This window comes from Mizuhopecten yessoensis, unplaced genomic scaffold (assembly GCF_002113885.1).
Source record: "Mizuhopecten yessoensis strain PY_sf001 unplaced genomic scaffold, ASM211388v2 scaffold8039, whole genome shotgun sequence".
In the NCBI taxonomy this organism is placed as follows: domain Eukaryota; kingdom Metazoa; phylum Mollusca; class Bivalvia; order Pectinida; family Pectinidae; genus Mizuhopecten; species Mizuhopecten yessoensis.
The window spans coordinates 73,494-80,754 of record NW_018407348.1 but is presented as its reverse complement, the minus strand read 5'-3'; the positions used below and the strand labels follow the sequence as shown (position 1 = coordinate 80,754).

The window sequence follows — 7,261 nt, the reverse complement described above, 5'->3', positions numbered from 1 at the left end:
GTTACTATATGACGTGTGTATGAATGGTTATTGACGGTTACTATATGGCGTGTGTGTGAATGGTTATTGACGGTTACTATATGGCGTGTGTATGAATGGTTATTGGCGGTTACTATATGGCGTGTGTTTGAATGGTTATTGAGGGTTACTATATGACGTGTGTGTGAATGGCTATTGACCGTTACTATATGGCGTGTGTGTGAATGGTTATTGACGGTTACTATATGGCGTGTGTATGAATGGTTATTGGCGGTTACTATATGGCGTGTGTTTGAATGGTTATTGAGGGTTACTATATGACGTGTGTGTGAATGGCTATTGACCGTTACTATATGGCGTGTGTGTGAATGGTTATTGACGGTTACTATATGACGTGTGTATGAATGGTTATTGGCGGTTACTATATGGCGTGTGTGTTGATATTTATTGACAGGTTCTCTATATGGCGTGTGTATGAATCATAAATGACGACTTGTACTATATATAGGGGCGTTTGTATTGACCTCGGTTGTTGCCGGTTCTATATACTCCAAGTATGGCCCAGAAACAGTTATCTAAGGCGTTGTAAGGGTATTACAACGGTATATCAAGGTGTCACTACGATTATACTACGGTAGACACTACTCCACGCCACTTACAGACAACACGATAGGCCTCGATACATCCAGGTTCCACTATGGTATCATCATGGATTGCCAAGGTATGACTACAGTTTGTCCCGTTTTTCTAAGGTTATGCTACGGTCCGCCAAGTTGGCGCTACGTCATCATCGATTCCCTCGCCACGTGACGCCTCGATTGTTACATTTTATATATATTGGGACACATTTTCTTAAAGTCAGTTTTCTTTAACTGAACAAATAAGAAGCAAGTCTCAATCTATTTTAAGACTCTCATTGTTCTTCGTTGCTGAATAACTTGGACCATCACCATGTAGTTTGCAACTTGCTGCATGTTCAATTCTAGAAGCAAGTGCATCAGCTGAAGTTTGTTCCTGTAGTTGTTGATGACAAAGTCTATGATTTGAAGCAGATTGTGTCCCCAATGTAAAGCACCCTGACCTGGAACCGTGACCAACCTTATTACTGCCGTCACTGCCGTACAGCAAACGTAGCACCACCGTAATATAGACATAGTGTAACCGTGCACGTGTCACACCTTGGAAATCCTGGAGCAACCGTAAATCGTCGTATTAACGGCACATACCGTTAGACCAATGTGCATCGCACCAGAGTCGGCGGTGGTTGTAATGATACCGTAGCGCTACCATGAGTCGGCATGACTCCCGATCACTACCGTCAAAGTACGGTCAACCTCGAGCTCGGATGGTCACGGAAGCTTGCACGGCGGTTCTAGCGGCACAGTTATACCCCGAGATCTGAAGACCTCTAGGTCATCTGAGGTGACAGTGTCCAATGGTAAGGAGTTTCATTCCCTGATGGTGCGTGAGAAGAACGAGAACTTCCTGTAGTCACTATTACATGATGGGATTTGGTAGGAAAGGCTGTGTGAATTAAGCATGTCGGAGTTGGTATACACGAGGTTGTGGTGGATCTTGAACAGCATACATAATCTTGCTTATTGTCTTCTGTCTTTCAACGACATCCTACGGAAAGGACAGTGGTACTACGGTGGCACTTCGGTTTTCAAAATATCTTAGCTCGGCTACGGATGACCCCGGAGGTTTTAAACAGTAGTTCGGTACCGTAGCGAGCATACGGATAACCAAGGATCAACACGGATCAACACGGATTACCACGGATTACCCCGTCTTCAACACGGACTCGTTTAAGGGTACTCAGGGTCGTAGTTCACCGGGGCTTTATATCGGCACTATGTGGCTGGAGCGACGTCACCTATTCTATCGATTGTGGGAACACGTTTTTATCGACGGTCATTTATCTGTTTCAGACAGAACTTGGCGAATATAAATCCTACAGGTTCAGTCTATTATAAACAGACGATTTTACTAAAGTGTTTGTAACTTTTAGCGGGTATGAATGTTTTTTCCCAGCAGAGCTTACACAATGTTTCCTTATGAGTAACTCTCGGTAATTTACTTTACAGCCGTTACACGATATCTCATTTGCCCTCCTGACTGTTATAAACGGATGTGTAATCGCATTGATGTCACATGCCGATGATGCATATGGACCGGCAGAAGGGAAGGCCAAACAAATTGTTAGCGCAACGATAAATCTAAAACAAAGCGAATACAGTATACAGTTTGACACTTTGGGCCAACATGTTGGCGCAGTGTTGTCCCAAAGTTAGATTGTTGTTTGCCCAATATCAGATCAACGTTGACGTAATGTTAGTACTCATATTTTAAGCATTCGGCCTACGTTGGTCTAACATTACCTGTAAGTAAAACACTTGCCAGACGTTCATATCTACATGTATATGTTAGGTGTTATCTAATTATGTTTATACTCATTACATAACAAGTACGGGTATAGAATTTGGTGACTAAAACATAAATATTACTTACTCGTTTCGTTATTTATTTTTAAATCTTCACAGAGTGTCTAGACGTACGTAGTTCTATGAAAATAAAGATGTCTTCGAAATGATGAATAAACAATCAATAACAACAACATAAAGTATCTATAGCCTTATATTCTCATTGTTACAATGTTAATTAATTTACAGTAAGACACGGTTAAAACGAATCGTTATGGGCCTACTCAATCAGTTCGTTATAAAGGTAGGTCGTATTACGTGTATACCTTTTTTTTTTTTTTTTTTTTTTTTGTAGTTGTCTTCAACAGTTCCTTCACCATATGACTTTCTCATTTCGGTTTTCTTTATCCCTCACCTTCTAATCCTTTCATCACTTCTGAGGATGTGAGTATGTTTCGCCGAATAGCATCCATAATACACTATGTATATTCTTTGACTTTTTCTTTCATTTTCAGGGATAATTTTTCAAATTCGTTTTAAACTTCTACAACAAAAATCATTTCATTTATAAAAAGGATCTAGCCCATACATACAATAAAACATGATCAAGTGTTTCGAGACATTCACTAGTACATTTTTGAATTCAGAATTTAGTAAGGTTTAGTAAAGACACACGCGTTATTTAATGTGTTATCATGTAATTACATTACAGGGAAACCCCACGAGTAGCCCCCAGCCTAGGGAAATATCAACACAAACATGCCAGGCGGAGGTCAGACTGTCGCTGACCAACATTTTTATGTTTACAGCCTACCTTTCCCCACTCAGTTTGATATTTTGGCTGATAGTGTATTCCATACTAATGGTTGTTGTCACTGTACACTGCCTGGTCTGTCGACCACCAACACTTACGTCTAAACAGTTAATCGTGAGAAGTAGTGTAACACGGTGTAGTCAGTCTAGTCACGTGACCATGATGTACACCAACAAATGTTAGGTTTCACTGCCCGCATCCCTATAGTATATAGACATTATAATAAACTTATAGATAATATACATGTATATATATTTCAACAAACATTATTTTTCCAAGTTATGCTACAAAAACTGAAATAATATAAAACACATCCTACTAATTTTATCTTGATATAAGTATAAGTGATGGCCTGACGTTGGCATTACCTCCAGAAAATGCACGTTCATTTCACAAACATCGTATCGAATGTACACGTGCACGTGTCAACTGTTCCAGAGGTCACGTTACACATACATTGTACAACATTGTTGAGCCAAGCCAACGTTAAACCAACCATACAACCATACAACGCTCACCCAACGTAAGCATGGTGGCTAGCTGTGATATATTTACGTGCCGCATCTCTGCAATTTACTTCTTATACTTCAAGCAGGGGAAACTTTTGATTTTTAAATCTTTTATTCTTTCAAATTTTAATTATAGTCCCCTGGCATGGCACTTCTGCAGTTTAAATTCCACAAGGAGGATGGAGAAGATACAAGAAAGAGCCAGTCGTTTTATTGAGGATGACTACACAACGCCAGTTTTAGAACTTTTAGAAAAAGCAAATTTATCTTTTCTTCATTTAAACAGAATGAAAACCATGGCTTGTGAAGTTTTTAAAATTATTGCCAATGTAGCTCCGGATTATTTATGTAATCTTTTAACCTTGGTTTCGTCTTTTTATAACCTCAGGAATGAAAGGCGGCTGGAGCTACCAAGAGTAAGAACGACCAGGTATGGACTGAAGTCTTTTCGCTACGAGGCCGCCCGGGTGTGGAACAGTCTGCCAAACCATTTGAGGAAGGTGGATAGTTATCCAGAGTTTGCCAGACTACTGCACTCCTGGGATGGCCCTGTTTGCTCATGTCGTATCTGTACCTGTATCTAGAGTTTTAATGTTTTTTCAGTGTTATAGTCTTTATTACTAGTTACCTGCTTTATTTATCTATTATTTATTTACCTACCTATTTAGTTTAACTTTTGCTTTGCATGGCGCTTTTATATACCAATAACTGGCAGCATAGTTTCTAGCCCTCTCTTCTAATCATCATTATAGCTCAATACCTTTTACTTACTAGACCTTGTCGTCCTATTTTAATTTACACTATAATAGGGGATATTATGTCAATTTTTACTCTTTTGCTATATTAGCATGTATGTACATTACACTTAAAGTGCTTTAACCCTCCAATATATAGTAACAACTGTGTGATATGCAGGTGTTTCACTATTATCTCTTAGTATAGTACTTTAAAGTTAGTGTCTGTGATATCTATGTATATGCTGCTATGTTATTGTATGTTTTACTCGCTGATTATGTGCTAGCTTTCTGTGATAGTGTATAGCAAGAATTGTTGTTATCTGTTTGCTTTTTATCATGTTTGTCGCAAAAATAGCGCTACAGCTAGCGCTAATGTTTCTCTGTTTGATATATGCGACGTTAAATACAGTTTCTTGTATCTTGTATCTTGTATCGTTCTTATACACACATGCCATTAGGATTGATGTATATATATAGATGATCAAAGTACATATGACGTCACTAAATAAATATCGCGACAGTCATTGCTTATCATGTATAGTTAAATATCAGGACATATCAGGTCACTAAATAAATATCGCGTCAGTCATTGCTTATCATGTATAGTTAAATATCAGGACATATCATGTCACTATATAAATATCGCGTCAGTCATTGCTTATCATGTATAGTTAAATATCAGGACATGTCACGTCAACAAATAAATATCGCGTCAGTCATTGCTTATCATATATAGTTAAATATCAGGACATATCATGTCACTATATAAATATCGCGTCAGTCATTGCTTATCATGTATAGTTAAATATCAGGACATGTCACGTCAACAAATAAATATCGCGTCAGTCATTGCTTATCATATATAGTTAAATATCAGGACATATCATGTCACTATATAAATATCGCATCAGTCATTGCTGATCGTGTATAGTTAAATATCAGGACATATCACGTCACGAAATAAATGTCGCGTCAGTCATTGCTTATCATATATAGTTAAATATCAGGACATATCATGTCACTATATAAATATCGCGTCAGTCATTGCTTATCATGTATAGTTAAATATCAGGACATGTCACGTCAACAAATAAATATCGCGTCAGTCATTGCTTATCATATATAGTTAAATATCAGGACATATCATGTCACTATATAAATATCGCATCAGTCATTGCTGATCGTGTATAGTTAAATATCAGGACATATCACGTCACGAAATAAATGTCGCGTCAGTCATTGCTTATCATATATAGTTAAATATCAGGACATATCATGTCACTATATAAATATCGCGTCAGTCATTGCTTATCATGTATAGTTAAATATCAGGACATGTCACGTCAACAAATAAATGTCGCGTCAGTCATTGCTTATCATATATAGTTAAATATCAGGACATATCATGTCACTATATAAATATCGCGTCAGTCATTGCTTATCATGTATAGTTAAATATCAGGACATGTCACGTCAACAAATAAATGTCGCGTCAGTCATTGCTTATCATATATAGTTAAATATCAGGACATATCACGTCACTAAATAAATATCGCGTCAGTCATTGCTTATCGTGTATAGTTAAATATCAGGACATATCACGTCATTAAATAAATATCGCGACTGTCATTGCTTATCATGTATAGTTAAATATCAGGACATATCACGTCACTAAATAAATATCGCATCAGTCATTGCTGATCGTGTATAGTTAAATATCAGGACATGTCACGTCACTGAATAAATATCGCGACAGTCATTGCTTATCATGTATAGTTAGTTATCAGGACATATCACGTCACTAAATAAATATCGCGTCAGTCATTGCTGATCGTGTATAGGTAAATATCAGGACATATCACGTCACTAAATAAATATCGCGTCAGTCATTGCTGATCGTGTATAGTTAAATATCAGGACATGTCACGTCACTAAATAAATATCGCGACAGTCATTGCTGATCGTGTATACTGAAAATATCTCGTCACGAAGTAAATATCGCGACCGCCATTGCTGATCGTGTAAACTATATGTAAATATATAGACAGAGCATGGCCACTTTAATTAGTGGCAGCAGTATTTCCCAACTATCTCGATGGAGGAGCTAAATCGGTCAAATAAATATCCCCCATCCTACGTATACGTAACTTACGTACACGTATTATAGATAACAGACAGGTCGGCTATTATAAAAACTCTATCATTACTCCAGTTTGTGGAATCTTTCATCGCTCTTATGGTCTACACATATTATGCTGTCAATATTCACACTCTATAAACTGTGTGCTGTAATGTTTCCCTGTTATGTAATGTATAACTTCTGTGTTTATTGTCTGTCGGAAGTGAAGAATATCTAGACGTTTTATCGAAAGCATAACACCTTTACAATGCAATGCTCATCAGCAGAACGCGTTCGAACTCATCTGAGAAATGCGAAAGTAATCGAAACTGAATATGTTGGGTTTTTATGGCCTCCTGATGTTGGTTTCATTGACGATTTTCCACTAGAAATTGTGTTCTGTTCCAACGCATATCAACTATAACCCTGTACGTCTGTGTAGATATTATCCAATATAACCATGTAGGTCTGTGTAGATAGCCCTGTACGTCTGTGTAGATATAATCGTCTATAACCCTGTACGTCTGTGTAGATATTATCTATTATAACCCTGTACGTCTGTGTAGATATAATCCACTGTAACCCTGTACGTCTGTGTAGATATCATCTATTATAACCCTGTACGTCTGTGTAGATATAATCTATTATAACCCTGTACGTCTGTGTAGATATAATCTATT

The 7,261-nt window shown here is 37.6% G+C and overlaps 1 protein-coding gene across 1 annotated transcript in view; it reads left to right on the top strand.

Annotated features, from left to right (window-relative positions):
* The window catches only part of LOC110454737 (alpha-mannosidase 2x-like), an 80,720-nt gene that overhangs the window by 48,625 nt on the left and 24,834 nt on the right, over positions 1-7,261 (top strand). The window contains exon 2 of the mRNA XM_021504414.1: positions 4,114-4,155. The gene's annotated coding sequence lies outside the window, so the exon portion shown is untranslated. The remainder of the gene's footprint in view (positions 1-4,113; positions 4,156-7,261) is intronic.